The 18,651-nt window shown below is 37.9% G+C and overlaps 1 pseudogene; it reads left to right on the forward strand.

Moving 5' to 3' along the window:
• The first annotated feature begins 13,008 nt into the window (after positions 1 to 13,008).
• Positions 13,009 to 13,733, forward strand: LOC115746092 (annotated as a pseudogene).
• The last annotated feature ends 4,918 nt before the right edge of the window (positions 13,734 to 18,651 follow it).

The following is an 18,651-nucleotide window of genomic DNA, read 5'->3' on the forward strand; positions in this document are numbered from 1 at the left end:
GTCGGAAGAAAATTGTTAAGTTATTTTAATTTTTTTTAAATTCAATCCGGGTCTATCCCACCCTTTACCTCGGATTCTTGATTTGACATTTTATCCGGGTATATCCAACCTAGAAGACATCACCAAATACTGGATATGATCTTGCTAACCTATTCGGACTCCGAATTCGGATAACTCTTGCAGACTTACTTTACAATGGGCTAGTAACCGCATCTTTACTGCAATTAAGCATAACTCATCCATGTCATTTGCACATGTCCCTGTTTTACCAACGTTTCTCGATTGGCCTTACCATTGGCAGCAGCCCATCACCCCGTTTCACCCACTTTACATTGCAGTAGTAGTAATGTACAAAAGTGTCGGAACAGATGAGGAGATTATAGTAAAATTCATCCTACATTGAGACTTGAGAGCACTCAACTACAACAAAAGTGGAAGGGGCGTATAGGGACGGATTCTTTTGGGACATATGGGCCTCTCGGACGTCATTAGGAGGCCCTAATATTAATGTATGAGATTTCCATAACAACATTCTTTTGGTCGATTGGGTTGAATTTGACTAAAAGTCCAAGAACATTGACTTCTTGTGACATCTTAAAACTCTTTGGAAAAGAATTGGGTTGATTGACTTAAGCCCAAGAGCTTCATAACAAATTCTTCACTGCCCATCTCCAAAGAAGTAAACCTGCAAAAGCGAAAGCAAGGTTGCTTAAACCACTAAGGAAGGATATACATGTGCTTAAAAGAGCAAGAAAGAGTAGGTGAAGTTGCTAAAGATCACCTCTACTCTGAGATTCACTAAAGCACATCCTCTCGGGCATGAAAGAATCGTTAGAGGTTGTAGCGTCCAAGAATAACACAGAACAGAAACAAGTGAGCATAGTTTGAGGAAGACACTCAAAATGGGAAAGTCCTAAACCTATTGTACTGTGGCCAATTCAGTCATTAATATTATAATTATGTCAATTAAGTCCTAAATGTTTTGACAGTTTGTCAATTTAGTCATTCTAGCCAATTTTGTGAGAAAATTGTTGAGGTGATGCTAGCCGTCCTGCGTGGCACAATCGATGCTGACGTGGAGAATTATTTATTTTTTTTTTTTGATTTTTTTTATTGTTAATGGCCGGCTAAGGGCCACGGGCCACTAGGCAAGGCCTTGTGAGCCCTCATTGGCTGCAGGCGAGAGCCGTGAAGCCACCGCGAGTAGCTTTTGAGGCTTGCGGCCCTCACTCATAGTTGGGTGAGGGCTCGCTGCCCTCGAAAAGATCGATTAGGGCAACAATCCGTCATCTAGATTTGAGCGAGGGGCTTTTACCGATAACAAAATTCACATAGGTCATAAAACTAAAAAAAATTAAAAATTTTCAAATCAAATTCCACATCAGCGTCTGTCGTGTCGCTTAAGACATCGGCGTCCACGTTAGCAATTTCAAATGAAAAAAGTTGGCCCAAATGACTATATTGAAAAATTATCTAAAGGTTTAGGACTCAACCAGCACAATCAAAAGGTTAATGACTGAATTGGCCGAAGTGCAATATAATGAAGACTTTGTGGACAATTTTCTCCGCCCAAAATCTTGCTTAGAGGGAAAAACAGGGATGATATAGATTGTGTCCGCATGCCACAACCCCCATGTACGTCAACTGTCCCGAGTTGCACGCTCAAATTAGGAGCGTCAAAGAGAGAGGTAATGGATGTTCTCCAATGGCTTTTTCCCAGAAGCGCTGCTTTTACAACATCTCCGATTATTCCTCAAAAAATGATTTGGAGTTGTCCTTGACCAACTCCGGAAATATCAAAGCCTTTCCCTCGGCGTCGGGGAATCCATATACAGTGCCAGATTTTCATTAGATGCTGTCTGGAGACCAATATTAATTTCTGTAGGTGTCCATGGAGGGATCAACTTAAGAGAATTAGTTCACCAGTCTTTAATGTATCAATTTTGTCAATGTGATTCTAAATCTTTACTCGAAATTCTAATGTAATTCTTCTGCTCAATTTCGATTTGAAAATGTTCAAACGGACGTCCAATCCCCACGAACAATCCTATGGGGCATAAACACCGTATGAAGTTGAAATACTTATATTCACTTTTTTTATATTTAGAGATAAGTCCATCAAAAGTCCTAAAACTTGTCACGAAAGTACAATTGAATGATAAAAATTTCAAAAAGTACAATCATGTCCTAAAACTTATTAAGTTAGTGCAATCAAATCCTTTCATTAACTTTATTTAACTTGACAAACGAAAAATCCTACCAAGTTTCAAAACTTCATTGCACCGACTTGACCAGCTTTAGGAATCGGTTGTAGTTTTTGAAAGTTTAATGACTCAATTGTATTTTGTGATAAATTTTAGAATTTGATTACACTTTTTCAAGATTTTAGGATTTAATTACACTTTCGTGATAATTTTTAGGGCTTTAAGTGCCTTTATTTTTTACATTTAATTTTTCTGATTTTTTCCCCTTTTTTTCTTCTTTTTGTTTGAATAATGTTGATCTTCCTCTCCCTTCGTTTCTTGTACTGTTCATCTCCAAGCTACCACTTCGGACCTCAATCTAGACCTCGAGCCACTTACAGGTATGGATGTCAATGGGTGAGGTCAAGTCGGGTTTTTCATGATACCCGACTTGGAACACAACACATGTATGCTTGGCCCGCCCCGGACCAAGATTGAATGGAACATGACCTAACCAATCGGGTAGGGTTTCGTGCTTTGAATTTGAATTTTCTTTTGTTTTTTTAATAACCGGAGGCTCCCAAAAGTAATATGATGTATTTCTCAATTCATCAAGCTACAAGTGAAAATCAAAATATCATAACGAAAATTGTGCAACACCTCATTGATAGAATTTCGAGCTCGTCAAAATACTAACATAAGTATCAATTTGCGGCTCAAATTTGGAAAAAAATTACAACCTCAAAATGTTCTATGTTTGCAATTGTGACTTGCTCGATTGATTACAAAAACCACAAAGGAGGGGGAGAAAGTAAAGCAAACAATTAAGAAACTTCGTTGTTTTTGCAGAGGACGGATAACATAGAGAAACTTCATTTGGACAGTTTATCTCTGCGCTCTTTACGTCATTCTCAACGTGATCACTTTAATTAATGCTACTGTCCCTTTACTTCGCCAATTCTTGCTCAACATACGTCACCCTGTTGTAGCAGATATAACGATAGCAATTATAACAAGTGACTGAATTGAAGCTAATAGGTGAAATATCCTAACATGAGCAAATAGCTAAACATATCAAGACATGTGGGCAATCGGGCACATGAGAAATAACAGATGCTGAAAATTCATTAGCTTGCATGGCGATTTTATCAAGTCTTGCATTACCAAATTCTGCTAGGAAAATTTAATAAGACAATCCGCTCACTACGTGAGTGTCATGAACACGTCAAGTAAAGGCTTTAAATCAGAAAGGACCTTACACTCGCTCTCAAGAAAAGTTATCTATCATGTTAGCAGGATTAAGAGAAACACTTCATCTACCCATTGTTACATTCAGTAAGGGTCTATTCTTGCATTGATACTACGATATGTAGGATGAAGACTCTGGTGACCTTGTCTTTTCCAACTATGTTTTGTTCAATTCCACTAATTAAATTTTTATATAACGTGGAATGGACTTCTCTGTTTTCACTCGCTTGTATTGACATGAATATCATGCAAGACAAATTTTGTGACGTCATCCCTTACCATGATCGTTTCTCGTTATCCTTGTATTAGAAAAGAGGCATCCATTAGTTGTTCCTAAATTCAAAAATTAAGACTATCATCGAAAACAAAGAATTGAGCTTGTCGGTTATAGCAATTTAATCTTTTAATATAATGGGTTGCACACTGCACTTCAAGTTCAATGTCGTATCATTTCACCATGATTTTGCGAACTGTAAATAAATCCCTTGTCAAGAACTCTTTTTGATGGCCCATTAAAAATTAGAAAATAAAATGAGAGCATTGAGGACAATCCATGTGCCCATCCCTAAGGCATTTCTTCAAAATTCTTTCACATTTACCGAGGGAGTACAGGAAACAAAATAGAGAAGAAATTATTAAAAAATAAAAAATATATTAAAATACTATTAAAATTTGTACATTTTAGTGCCGGCCGACCAAATGGATTGAATTAACACAATTACAATAAGTTTAAAATTTTTTTGATAATTTTCCTGACTCATCATTATTAAATTTCTAGTTGCCATGCCACCACAAAGACTGAGATAATTATATGTAGACTTGCCTGTTCGGTTATGATTGCACCCATCTGTTTTAAGATTTTTGGGTAGAAGTTTAAGGAGCGCATGACAACACTTCTACTTTAGAAATCAACTTCCAATCAGAAATTGATTTTTATACTTCTATTCAGAAGCATAAGTTGATTTTTTTACTTCTGCTCCAAAAGTTGATTTCTGATCGGAGAAATTTGTTTGGTAACGGTTGAAAATTTATACTTTTAAAACATTATTAACACAAAATTTTCTATGAAAAATTATTATCGGTAATCGAAAAATTTCTACTTCATTTTTAAACTTTTAAAATTTCTTTTAAAAATAATTTTTATTATTATGAATATTATTTAATTTTTAAAAATAAAAAATATTATTTATTTTTTACTCCGGTGGCGGCAGTAGGCGACAATCGTCGCGGTGGTGTTTGGCGATGGTCAATGGCTGGTGGTGGCAATTGGCGGCGGCGGGGGGTGACGATATGTTGTGGTCGGTGGTGGTCTGCGGAGGCAAGAGGCTATGGTTGCGGGCCGAGGTCGAAGATGAGCGGTGGTTGGCGATTGGTGGGGGGTGGCAATGGTCATGGGTGGCAACCGACAGTTGGAGATGGTTGTGGGCGGCGGTGTTCGCGGGTGGCAATAGGCACGATCGGCGGTGGGAGATGGTTGGTAGGGGGTGGACAGCGGGCGGCAACCGCCGCAGGCGATGGTGGGTGGCGGCGGGCGATGGTTGGCTATTGGAGGTGGTCGTGGGCGACGATGGTTAGCAGTTGGTAGAGGAGGGCAATGGTTGTGGGCGGTGGTGGGCGACGACGGAGGTAGGCGATGGCCGGAGGTGGGTGTGGTCAAAAAGAGGGTGAAACGAGAAGTACTTATTGAGCTGAGAAGCAATGTTTTCTTTACTTCTTAAATAGGAGAAAAACAACTTCAGAAATGAAAATTCACTTCAAAAGTAGAAATTTCTTTTAGAAGTAAAAATTTTTACCAAACAAATTTCTACTTTAGAATTTATATTACAAAATGGATCTTTGCTTTAGAAGCATTTTTGGAGCAGAAGTTTACTTTCAAAAGTGTTACCGGATGCACCCTTAGCCATAGATTGTTGCGAGGCAATAAGACGAGAGCAAATTCTTGATGGAACACGCCCAACAAAAAGTTAAAGATTGTGTGTCAAAAGACCAATGTGCGGGCATTTGCCATTCCAATCTTGACAAATGAGAGCATTGAATATAGTCTGGTAGGGGTGTCAAAAAAGCCCAAGTCGGCCTGACCCTCTCGGCTCGACCCGGCTCTGCCCGAAAATTCACCAAATTTTTTGGTTGGGCTTCGGTATTGTCCCCATAAGGCTCGAGCTGGGTCGAACCGAGCCAACTCCGGCTTTTTTCACATCCATGTTTTCTTTTTAATTTATTTTCTTTTAATTTTTTAATTTTTTATATTCTTTCATTTGACGGGCTTGTCAAGTGCTTTTGATTCTAAAAAAAAAAGGGAAAAAAAAAAAGAATCCGACTCGGCCCGAAAAGTTGGGGCATATGTAATTCAGGCTTAGGTCCGGCCAAGCTAGGTATTGTTTAGTTTTGGGTTGACTCGGGCCGGCCCCCCTACAATGTGGTGCCTATTCCTATGTAGCAGAAAAGGAGCATCTTATCATCCTTACGCGGAAGGACTAGTGACTTGTAATTGTGATTGTGAGGACACCACCACCAATTCAAGTTCTCAATAGATACAGAGATGACACAAGAAGTGCTAAAAAAATAGTACGGTGCTCGCTTTAGTTTTAAAATTTTAATTGATCATTTGATGGTTATTTTTATAAAAAAAAAATATGATCATTTAAGTATCATTCTCGATTTGAATAGTGGTTCATCGATAAGAGCCACTTCATACTTAAATACGATGTTAGACTTGATTTTTTATTCACGTTGGATATAAAAAAATAATGCTTTTTAAGAAGAAGAAGAGGAGGTTGATGATGATGAGGTGCTGATGAAGATGAGGAAGGTAATGAAAAACTAGTGGTTGACAACGAAGAAGAATATACATATAGGCGATTTAGCCGATTTTATCTTTCCTCTTTCTCTTCCTTGGAAATAAGAAAAGCCTTTCTTTATCACAACGGCCTTCCTTTATTCGGAATGAATTCATCTCGGTCAAGACAAATGTGAACTTTTGGGAGCTAAAGGACCACATCTCACAGTTGTTAGCTCTTAATTAACGAATTGGGGATAACTTCGTTAAATCCTATTTGTTCGTCAAAACCAATTTCTAAGGTGCTGACATCATCATCAACTCGCCGTCCTTCGCTGTTACCCCCAAGGCGAAGCCAAATTTGGGCCCAGCGACCTCCCAGATCTGGGCTCACCCCCAACTTCACCCCGTGGATAACTGAGGGCCGAGTTAGGGTTTGGAGATGATTGTGCAGGGTTGGGTCTATTGAAGTTGAGGCGATGCTTGGATTGAGGGGTTTGAAGCTTTGTGTGCGATTGACTCAATTTGGAGGAGGGTGTAGGTGCCATTTAAGAGCAAAACGTAGAAAAAAAAAAAAGGTTATTGAGAAAGTTTTCAATAGCAATCCATTACCTCGAGAAGGATCGACGAGTTTCATTTTTCTTTTTGTGGAAAAGGGTGAATGAACGCTTGGGACAAAGATGCGAAGCACAGAAGGCGATAGAGAGCAATTGCTAAGGAACAATGGAATTGAATCAGTCGATGTTGAAGCTATTATAGATGGAGTTGAAGAAATCGGCATCGGCGAGCTTATTCTCAACAGACGGCCTCACCGAAGATTTCGAGCTGATCAACGCCATTGATGTCTGTCACCCCCATCATGTGCTGATCTTTAGGCTCTGCAAAATAATTCATGATCTTGTGATTTAAATGAATGTTCTAGGTATGATAAAAGCGCGGGGAGAGAGAGAGAGAGAGAGAGAGAGAGAGAGAGAGAGAAGAATTAAAAGATTATTAAAAGGAAAATGCTTCCCTAACAGTATAATAGAACTGTCAGTTATTTCTGACCATAAATCCAACACACCATCACCGCGTGTTTTGCACAAAGTACTCATTAATTAGAATATCATTAGGTCATAAATAATGACAAGACTATCAATTTGTCATGCTAGCGACTTCCTTATTAAAAATGTTATCATCTTCATTGACCTTTTCTTTTTATAAGAAAAATCACGCAAGAAATAAAATATTATCACGAAATGCCACATAAGATGGATCGCCAGAAATTTTCATCGGAGGTACTTAAATGGTCATCTTTTATTTAATGTGGCATTGAAGTGATCCAAATAAATATTTTGATATTAAAGTGAGCATCGTACGAAAGTTATGGTATTTTTAATTGCCACTATATCTGTTCATGAGTACGTGCATGATGAGAAGAGAAGACGGGTCAAGGAAAAGAAAGAAGCAACTTCAAATGCCTGATAACATGTCAGAATTTACTCGCGCTAATAAGAGATGAATCTACTGGCCGTCGCATGAGTAAGGAGGAAAGGAGAAGTCTTCCGGAGGAGAGAGAGTGTGTTTCAGAGGATGCAGAGACTTTTCTAACAGGTGAGCCCGCACGCGCCACGTGTCGCATGCGGAGTGAGCCTGAGTGCCACATGGGCAATACCCCGTGGATACCTACTATTTTCTCACTAATTCATAAGCGAAACCTTATTGTCCTTTTTTCTTTTAGTTGTTCCGCCATTATTGGTGATGGATGCTCCATCCTTCTTCAACTCGCCCTTGATCACGACCATTTCTGATGACGATCTCAATGCAAAAGGCCTAATATCCTCAATTTTTACTTTTATCTCAATTCTACCATCCATATTAGTTAATCTTACGTGGCTCGAATTTTCTTGTCAAACTTACGAATGAATATTTAAAATTTAGAAACAGTAGATTTTAGAGACGACGAGATTTTAGATCATTCGTCCAAATATCTCAATGTCTAGCCATTCTTTGGGCTAAGAGAATACGAAACGTGCCGTCCCGAGTGACTTTGTATCTCCCGATTATATGTAGGGAAAGAGAGTTTTTTCATGTCATATTTATTGAGGTATAATTCATTAACTACGTGAAAATGCCACGTAGGATTGATTAATTAATTATGATTACGGACGGAAGGCTAACGGTAGTAGAATTGGGACAAAAGTAAAAATTGAATGTTTTTTACGAGACAAAAAAAGTTTTGGATATAATTGGGATATATACTAAAGTTGAGAGTTTTTTTTTTTTTTTTTGTATTAGACCGGTGAAATTGAGACAAAAGTAAAAGTTCGGAGTAGAATTGAGACAAAAGTAAAAGTTGAAGGTTTTTTACGAAACCAAAAAAAAAATAAAAAGTTTTAGATATAATTATCATAAATGCTAAAGTTGAAGGTCTTTTTGGATATTAGGCCCAATACAAAAAAGGATATCAAAAAATCTAAACTATGCTGAGGGAAAACAAAACTCTACTCTTCGGACCCAAAGAGCCCATATTCCTCCCATTGGAAACAACTCGAATAATCTAATCTACGCATTTTCGTCTTTCTGGGAATGTGATTGGTCCCTTCAACGAATATCCAATTTGTATAGCTATCATCACTTCCCGCCACAAAGCCATAGCGTAATCAATGACGTCAAATCAGAGTAGTTTAAATCAAGTTCAAATCAAATTGATACGATAAAAATCTATGGCACGTTCGATTATAGTGTTTTCCGACACAAAATTTATTACATTGTCACGTTGTTTACTTGCATTGCTAGCTATTTCTCTGTCATAGCCCCAAATTTATGTAATCGATGACCTATTAAAGACAGCCTCGTCTCGTGCTTATTGATCAACGTTGAAAGATCATGTAATACCCTCTCCTTTCCCTCCCTCTCTGCCTATCAATACTGATATAATCTTGGTTACAACATTGTGTTAATTACTTGTTTATAGGATTAGATCATTCACATATATTAGCAAACGGTGGTTGCATCCATAATTGTAAGATGACAGAACAGTTGCTATAAATATCTTATACATTAGACTAGACATAACTATGATAAGCTTATTATATTAACATATTCTGCATGATGACAATACAAAGCCTCTTTACACGTATATGCGTCACTCACGCAGGACCGAATTGCTAAAGCCAATTGCTATTTCCACGAGAGCAATGATGCGAGAAGAAGAGGTTTGCCTGGCCGACGGAAAAGAGATCATTAAGCCATGATGATTGCATCCACGATCCGGAGTCTAAAGGCAAAAATATTTGACTTTTATGCTAGTTTGACTCACAAACGAACACTATTGGGTGTGGTTCATATTTTCCATCGATAGGAAAGCACAAAAATCTCGTTCTCTGGTGAGCGAGCGGAGGTCCGAGGGGTAGTGGCTTTGGACGCCATAGGGTTTTTATAGTTTGAATCAGTATTTTATTGGTAGTTTGGGCTTGGGCCCATGAAAACTGTTATATAATCTCTTTTAGGAAAATTACCAAAAAAGTCCTAAATTCATTGCAATTGTGTAAATTCTGTCATAAACTTCTTTTTTTTGTCAATTTAGTCCTAAACTTTTTGCATTTGTGTCAATTCAGTCCATTTAACCGGCCGACGCTAATGTGGCATTGTCGGTCTTGACGTGGCCCATTTTTAATATTATGTTAATAACTTTTGGATTTTCTTTTTCCTTTTCTTCTATTTCTACTTTTTTTTCTTCCTTTCTCTAGCCTACTGCCAAGCCCAATGACCAACCAAAGTCGAGGGCCTTTAAGGTCGACCTCGTCGGCCACTAGAGAGGCTCGACCTCGCCCAACGACGGCGAGGTCAATCTTGTCTAGTGGGCGGTGAGGTTGCACCTCGTCAGCCTCTTGGAGGAAGAAGGAAGGCAAAAAAGAAAGAGCGAAAATAGAAAAATGAAAAATGAAAATAAAATAAAATAAAATTAAATTAAAAAACTATTAAAATACTAATGATAATATGCCATGTTAGTGCCGGTAACGTGAGATGGCCAAATGGACTGAACTAGCACAAATGCAAAAGATTTAAAATTGAATTAGCATAATTGCAATAGATTTAGAACCCAAACAGTTCTAAACCTATTACAATTGTATAAATTCAATCCCAATTTTTTTTTTCGATTTAGTTTTAATTTTTTTGTAATTATGCCAATTCGGTTCATCCGTCTGGTGACATAATATTTTAATATATATTTTTATAATTTTTAGTTTCATTTTCATTTATTTTCTTTTCTTTTTCTTTCTTTGTTTTTTCTTCCCCCTTCTTCTTCCTCTTGCCGGTTGCTGGCCAAAGAAGATGGTCGGCGATCAAGCGAAGCTCGCAGAGAGTGTTGTCATCGTTGGACAAGGCCGGCCTTGTTCGGGGACAACGAGGCTCGCCCTTGCTAGTGTTTAGCGGTAGCGAGCTTCGCCTGATGCCATTGAGGTTGGCCAGAGGAGGAAGAAGAAGAAGAAGAGGGAAGAGAAAAAAGGAAAAAGAAAAAAAATATGTAAAATTCACAAAATCGAAAAAATTAAAATTCTATGTGGTCAAAAGAATGACGCCAACTGGCATTCACGTTAGTCTTGGCAGGCCAAAATTAGCCAAGTAGACTTAATTGCACAATTGAAAAAGGTTTAGATTGACGGCAAGAAAAATTAGAACTAAATTGACACATTTATAAGAGGTTTATGACTTTTTTAGTAATTCTCTCATCTCTTTCTCTTATAATTAAGAGTTGTCACGGAGATGTGAGAGATGTTAATTATAGTGAAATTATCTTTTGGATGTAGTCCTAATTTAAGAGTAAATCAAGATAAATCTTGTCTCTCGATTTTTTTTTTCGTCCTTACTCTTTATTTGATTATGATTATATATCTAATTTATTGTGAAAAGTAGAAGAATCTTAAATTGTTGTGCTCGTTATAGTGCACTGGGAATCTGTCTATTTTTCACATATGTATAGGAAGGCTTACGTGGGTCGGTTGAAACATCATTAGAAAGGAAAAAAGAGAAGTGTGCGATTTGAGGCATGCCATACATGAATGGGCATCGGATGTCATCACATTGGTTCGGTGCAAGACTTTCTGCACATGTCGGGGGATGAAACGATTGTGGAATCGAGAAGACACAGTGTTGCTGATACGAAGTTAGTCAATTATGGGTGTGTATCTTCGATGGATGTGATCCACCAACCACCCCACCATCCATCTCATCTGGTTGGTGGTGCCACTTGGCCATGTCTCTACACACTCCAAATGACCTCTATAGCAGCTTCTCATTATATACCCTAATTCGATGACAACCCTGACAAACTATAGGATAGAGTAGTTGACTTCGTCTTTGTTTTCGTTGGCTAAGGGATGCCGACACGGGGAAATTGCCAAAAGGTCGAGGTCATATAGCCCCCCATAATACTTTTGACCAAAAAAGGATTGAGTGACAGTCGTGTCCAGGAAAATTTTGTGAGACTAACCATATATTCTAAGTCGAGCGAGATGGAGAAGCGTCTTGATTTAGAAGCTTCTGTTGCACGGTAATGTTTGTCTCGGTTGTGCTCGGATGTTCCGAGCACCTCAGAGGATCAAATTCAGAATTTCGTTCCAATCTCCTGTGATGTTTCATAAGGATCTTTATTTGATTATTTTCTAGTTCACAAGAGCCAAGTATAATGAAAAAACATACTTTTGAAAACAAAACATCTTTGTAGACCAAAACAATCGTCGTGGTTTGAACTTCTACAAAGAGTTTAAGAAATTGGAAGAATAAGGATCGTTTGGATCATCCAATTGTTCTCTTAGAAAAATGGGCTTTTTTCCCCTTCCGGTCTGGTTTTGAAAAATTTGGTAATCGTCAAAAGCCGTGTGAAGAAAAGCCAAATTTCCCTACAACTTGATGACACTTTTATAACGTTACTAATTCGTTTCGACAGTTTACAACTAATCAAATTGTTTTTATTGTACTTACTTTAATTTATCTTTTTTTGCAAACACCTTAAAAGTCGCACATCCCATTGCTTCAATTTGAATTACCTATAGGATTTTTCGTTTTTCTAGTATGATTAAAAAAAAGATCAAAAGAAAAGAGAAATGACTTTCGAAAGACTCAAACTCATAGGGAAGAAAATCGATTTATGGATGGAATATCAGTTCATATATGAATTCACTATTACTTATTTGAGTGACTTATCAACTTTGTTTCGATTGTAAGCCAATTAGTTTTTGAGAAAATTTCAAAAAAGGACCTGAACTGCCATCGTTTTCTCAAATAAGGGCATGAAGTTAACTTTGTTTCAATTAAGGGTTTGAAGTGCTCAAATTATTTCAAAAGAGGGCCTAACTGAAGGGTATTTTTGACTTTTACGTTTTCATTATTTTTTTAATATTTTTTTTTACCTTGTTTTTTTCTCCTCTCCTCCCTCCTATTCATCATCTTCCCCTCGCAACCGATCGATCCCACCATCGAATTCACGCAGACTCCAAATAAAGAGGGAGAGAAGCCATGACTGGAAGAAGCTACAATCTCTTGAAAGTGGTGATCGCCCTCTCTCTATTCAACACCCTCTCTCTCTGTCTCTACTTCCGCCCTACCCCGAAGCGAACCCTCAAAGCTTCTTCCTCATAGATCCTCGATGACGATCCGAACGGTTTCATTCCTCAATCAACCATCCTCGGGCCAATGGTCAAAAATATAAGTCACGAATTCAAAACCTTTAATTTCAAAAGAAAGAAACCTTCGAGCCTCTCTCTCTCTCTCTCTCTCTCTCTCTCTCTCTCTCTCTCTCTCTCTCTCTCTCTAGCCATGGCGGACCTTGACGGCAACGCCCTCCGGGCCCTTAACCGGCAATTCTGTGAAGCAAATGACGACCCCATGTCTTCGCATGTCTCTCGGTCTTCTTCTTCTTCCTCTCAAGCGTCCACCTCCGAAACTTACCTCCTCGGCTTCATCATCGCCAACATAGTCGAGCTCCGCCACTATTCCGGCACCATTAGCGGCCGCGAGATGGTGGGCCTTGTCCGCGAACCTTTGAATCCCTATGACGAGAAAGCAATCCGCCATCCGGGTCCTCAACACCAAGACCATCCGGGTCGGCCACATCAAGCGCGACATCGCCGCTGTCCTTGCCCCTTTGATCTCTGTTGAGGGCATTGTGCCCAACAAGTAGCAGTGGTAGCAAGTTCAAGATCCCTTGCCAAGTTCACATCTTTTCAAGAGTCGAGGCCTTCGACCTCGTGAAGTCGGCTATTTCATGAGGCGGGTTAGTGCTCATTTTGGACAAGGGAACTTCGTTTGCCTTGTCGAAGGCGGTCATGGTGAAGGAGAAGAAGGGTCGGAAGGAGGAGGGGAGTGTGGATGAGATTTTTAAGCTGGTGGACAAGAATGTTGGGAAGAATGTGACGATGGAAGCCCTGGAGCCACCAAGGGAGGTGATAAAGTCGGTGCTCTTCGATCACCGGAAGAAGGGGTTGGGCTAGTTGGTTCATAGGGAGAACTCTGGGGAATTGCATTGGGAAGATGATGAATAGGAGGGAGGGGAGTGTCGCGACCTAAAATTTAGGCTAACGGATTATCGAGTCAATTAAATCAACCAACCTGATTCGAACCCTCCCAAGTCCTATCGAATCGCAACTTAGGTTTATTCATGAAAAAATATTCAATTGGAGCCGCCACTAATCATTTACGGAAGGTTGATTAGAAACCTTAATAAAATAGAGGGAGAACTATTTTATTTCTGCGCACTGGAGAAAAATGGGTTCGGGGACTTGGTTACGCTAATTGAAAAATTAACGCCCTTTCGGTACCAATTTCATGAAAAAAAACTTTCCGATTGATCGATGTGAATTGAATGATTTTGATTTTTATGAAAAATGCAATACGAGACCATATATATTATGCGTCCAGAGGATGATTTTTTTTGTATTTTCGGTGATAAAAGAAAACATTCAAAAGCAATAAAAAATCTGAACAAAATTAAACAAAAATGCCCATAATATACCTTTAATTTTCGATTTTTACGAAAATCCTCTCATTCCCAAAGATCCGGGCTAGAGCGAGATTTTATCCGCTACATCCTCGAAGATTCGAACCGGTATGCGGATATGTGTATAGAAAAACAACATCCCTTTTGCCGAAGGGCAGAATACAAATTTCTATACTAAATCACCATCCCATTCCACGAGATCGTGGCTAAGGCGTGTGATTTATTTTTCCGACGGGTCTAGACACATAGGGGAGCATATATTATAGGCATGTTTGTTTAAAATTGTGCAAATTTTATAACAACCAAAACAAACAAGCACGATAAAAATAAAATAAAAATGAGTCAATTTATTTTGGATTTTCGAAAATATGAGAGGGGTGACCAAAAATATGAGATTGGGGATCCACCTTTCCTCATCCAAAAATTCAATCCAATTTTAATTTGAGAAATTATCTTTAAGGATCGGAAAATTTACTTTCGGATAATTCTCAAAAATGGGATAATTATCCAGTCGAACGCAAATATTATCTCTAATCAAATGCTTTCAGAAAATTTACCAGAGATAAGATCAAATAATCATCTCAACCGATTCACATGTTAAAGATAATCATCGGAATCAAAAGTGTATCCACAACGACCAAATAACATCCAATTAGACACAAAACGTATCCATGACATGAGCACCCATAAAAGATAAGGCAATATAACCAATAGAATAAATGTGAGATAACTATCCGAAGAAAAAGATTATTCACAAGTCAAATGTTATCCAGTTCGAAAATTCCCAAAGATTAGATAAAGTTTATTCACATGATCGTTATCCAATTCACATGAGATAAGATTGAACAACCAACGGGATAACATCAACTCAACCAATTGAGATAAAAATCAAAACAATGCTCATCCATCCATATGCAATTCAGCCGAGAGAGCTATGGTACCGAAAGTCAATTCCTTTCCCACAAAAATTCTTATCCTCTCCAATTTGTCTAATTTAATCTAAAAATGGTTGGACCAAATTCGAGAAAAGATTTTTCCAATCAATTTAATCAATTCTCAAGGATGTGCATGAAATTCAACCAATTTTATAATCAAATTAGCCTTGCTAAAAAAAAATCAGATTTTTAGTACCACAAGAGTCACGTTTTCGGTTTTCGACATAAAAAAGCTTGAATTTTTCAACTTTAATTGCAAAAATCAATGTGTTCAAAGATGCTAAGAACAACAAGCAAGTTACCAAGCTAACTAGCATGATTTAGCAACCAAAAGTTGAGAATTTTTACCCTTTCTAAGCCAAATTCTGCACCTGCGCGCTTGCTGGAAATTTACCCAAAATCGCACTTTTCGAGTTCGGTTCGCTATCGAACTTCTCCCGAATGATCTACTACAAGTAATAGCATTGTCGGGTCCTCAAATAACCAGAAAAGAAGAGCTGATCAACCTTCAAAAAAGGCTGGACAGCAGCGAACAGCAGCTGATCATCGATGCTAAGTTCGTCGGGATTGGCTTGAACGTTCGCTGAGGATTAGTGGAGACGGCACAAAAAATTGGATCGGAAAAGCACTCAAAAATGCCAAGGACTACGAGGATCTGTGAAGGCCGACCACATTTTGTGCCGAATTCGTCGATGAAAAACGCCACTTTTCTTGTACCTCCTCACGAACTCACGTGTGATGACAATTGTGTGGCCTCCTCCAACAATGGCCGTGCTTTTTAATGAAGTCCCCCCAACAATGGCCGTGCTTTGGATGAATTCCCCCCTAACCCTAAGGTATAATGAGGTATTTATAGACTAAAGGGTTGCATAATCCTAGTTGAAGTATGATTCTTTAATGACCATCGGATTAAATTTCTGATCTTCAAGAGTCCGATCCCGTTAAAATTCCTCACAAATTGGACTATCATGGGCTATTCGAATTTCATCCTCTTGCGGGCTTGATTGCACACTCTCGGACTCAAATTGGGCTTTATGAATAATAGACATTAAATTGAAAGCCTTTACAAACTAAATGGACTTGAACAAATTAAATTGAGCTTGAAGTGGGCCCAAATAGCTCACAAAAATTCTGCACGCCCAATTGTGGGTTCGGACGAAAATCTTAGACTCAATTCGGTCCGGCCCTTTGTTGAAATTAAGCTCAATGACTAATCTTTGACATGATTGACAAAAAGTAAATATGCAACGCATGAGAAATTATTTTTGCGAGAATTATAACTAATTCTCATTTTATGCTTAAATAAATGATTTACTAAAAATCAAAATTTAGGTGTCAACAAGGAGGAGAAAAAGAAAAGATAAAAAGAAAACATTAAAAAAATAACAAAAACGTAAAAGGAAAAAATACCCTTCGGTTAGGCCCTTTTTGAAACAATTTGAGTACTTCGGGCCTTTATTTGAAACAAAGTTCACTTCAGGCCCTTATTTGAGAAAACGATGTCGCTTCGGGTCCTTTTATGAAATTTTCCCTTAGTTTTTTGCTATTTACTCTCATTTCATTTTTTCACTTTATCGACTTTTGTTATCATTTACCAACTTGTGTTTGTCTCCCTTACAAAATGCCTCAAGTTTGTCAACTCTCGTATGATATGCCACTTTTTATTTGTGCGACTTACTAGCTTTTCTCTCATTCGATCAAAATTGGTTTTGGTTTACCAAGTTTCTTTTGAATTGCATACCAACGGCTACTTTTTTTCTTATTTACCTATTTTTTATTATTTATTTACCAACCTTAATTTTGTCTTGCTTGCGATCCTGTTAAATTTTACCAACTTTTTTTTAGAATTTACTAACTTTAATTCGAGTGATCACCAACTTTAATGCTAATAAGCTACCAACAAATTTTGCGTTGCTTCTTGTTTAAATTGATTATCGACATTCATTATCGTAAGTTATAATTTTGTCTATTTCTACTTATGTATGATCATAGTTGTTAATTTGAAAGAAGGAATGAATTTTCTCATTTGTGTAAAAGTGGAATATGTAGTTCACTATAAAAGTATTCTGTAGATTATCAACCCATTTTATACGAGTCTTCCTCTTTTAAACAAAATAAAGGTGGAATTTTGAGTTCGAATTGTGTATTCCTAAAAAGTTTACGGATTCGATAAGGAATTTTGTTCTCATTGTTGAGGCTAGCGATATCACCCAGGGAGTGAATAGGTGATTCCAAAAAAAATTTGAAAATAATGCGAAATTAAAGAAAACAAGTTTAGAACTAAGTGAGAGTCTGATCAAGAATAAGATCTGAACTAGCTTCAGAGTTTGTCTATGCACAATTCTATTGGGACTTTGTTTCACGGTTTCATAATAAGTTGAATGAGAAATGAGGGATGAAGAGTCCTACAGTGGAAAAAGAGTAGAAGGAAGATATGTTTAAATATTGCAACATCTCAAAATGGGTTTGGACCCCAAGGGGTACCCCACTTTTGTGGAAGAGAGAGGACCTACACAAAGTGAGGTCGGCCCACACGTGCGCCTCCGCCGCCGCCCGCCGGTGGGCTCGGGTACGTGTACGGGTACGGGTACGGGCTGGGCTGGTTCTTATTCTTATTTTTTAACCCATCATTTTTTATTTTATTTTTATTCTATTCTTTTTCTTTTTGGACGTGGACTAACTTGAACAGATGTGTTTGTTCAGAAACTTCCTTGAACGAACATGCTGATCAACCGTATTCCTTCGTCGACGAAACGATACGACTTCATGGCTTTTTACCGACAAACTTCTTCAGTTCGACATCATTCTTTTGACGAAACACTATGCTTCGTTGACAACCGTCGTGGAGACTTCGTGACTTTTCGTCAACGTCTCAATATATATAGAGCCCTTGACATTTTCTGAAAAAGTGACTTGCTCTCTCGGCACTTCATTTCTTCTTGCATCGCATCATACAATTCTCTTCCTTCTTATTTTCTGTGCAACTATTCTGCAAAGTTGTGTTCGAAGATTTTCTCTAAAGAAGTACCGCTTAGAGGAAAGACGATCTGTTCTATCCTGGGAGGCAATTATCCAAGAACCTTGGATATCGGTTGAGGGGACAAATTTGTCTTAAGGACACAACGTGAATTTGTTGGGCTCGGATAATTCTCGTCTGCATTTGGTTATTTAATTCCGTTGGGTTCAGGTTTGTCGATCAATTTATTTTACACAACATAGTTATGAAGTTAACGTGTATTTATATATATATATATATATATATATATATATATATATATATATATATGTGAAATGAAACTACAAACCGTATGTTGGAATCTTGATTTACGTGTTCTGTTCATTGCCATTTTTTTTTCTTAGTGTTGAGATTCTACATGGATGCATACCACTTCATTGTTTATGTGGATGTATATTGATTATTAGCCAATCAGCCAATTTCTGTAATACTCTAGTACCAACAAATTATACTATAGAGAATAATATAGAAGATTTTAAGGGATAGATAAATTGCACACAAAATTTATGGTA

This window comes from Rhodamnia argentea, chromosome 6 (genome assembly GCF_020921035.1).
Source record: "Rhodamnia argentea isolate NSW1041297 chromosome 6, ASM2092103v1, whole genome shotgun sequence".
In the NCBI taxonomy this organism is placed as follows: domain Eukaryota; kingdom Viridiplantae; phylum Streptophyta; class Magnoliopsida; order Myrtales; family Myrtaceae; genus Rhodamnia; species Rhodamnia argentea.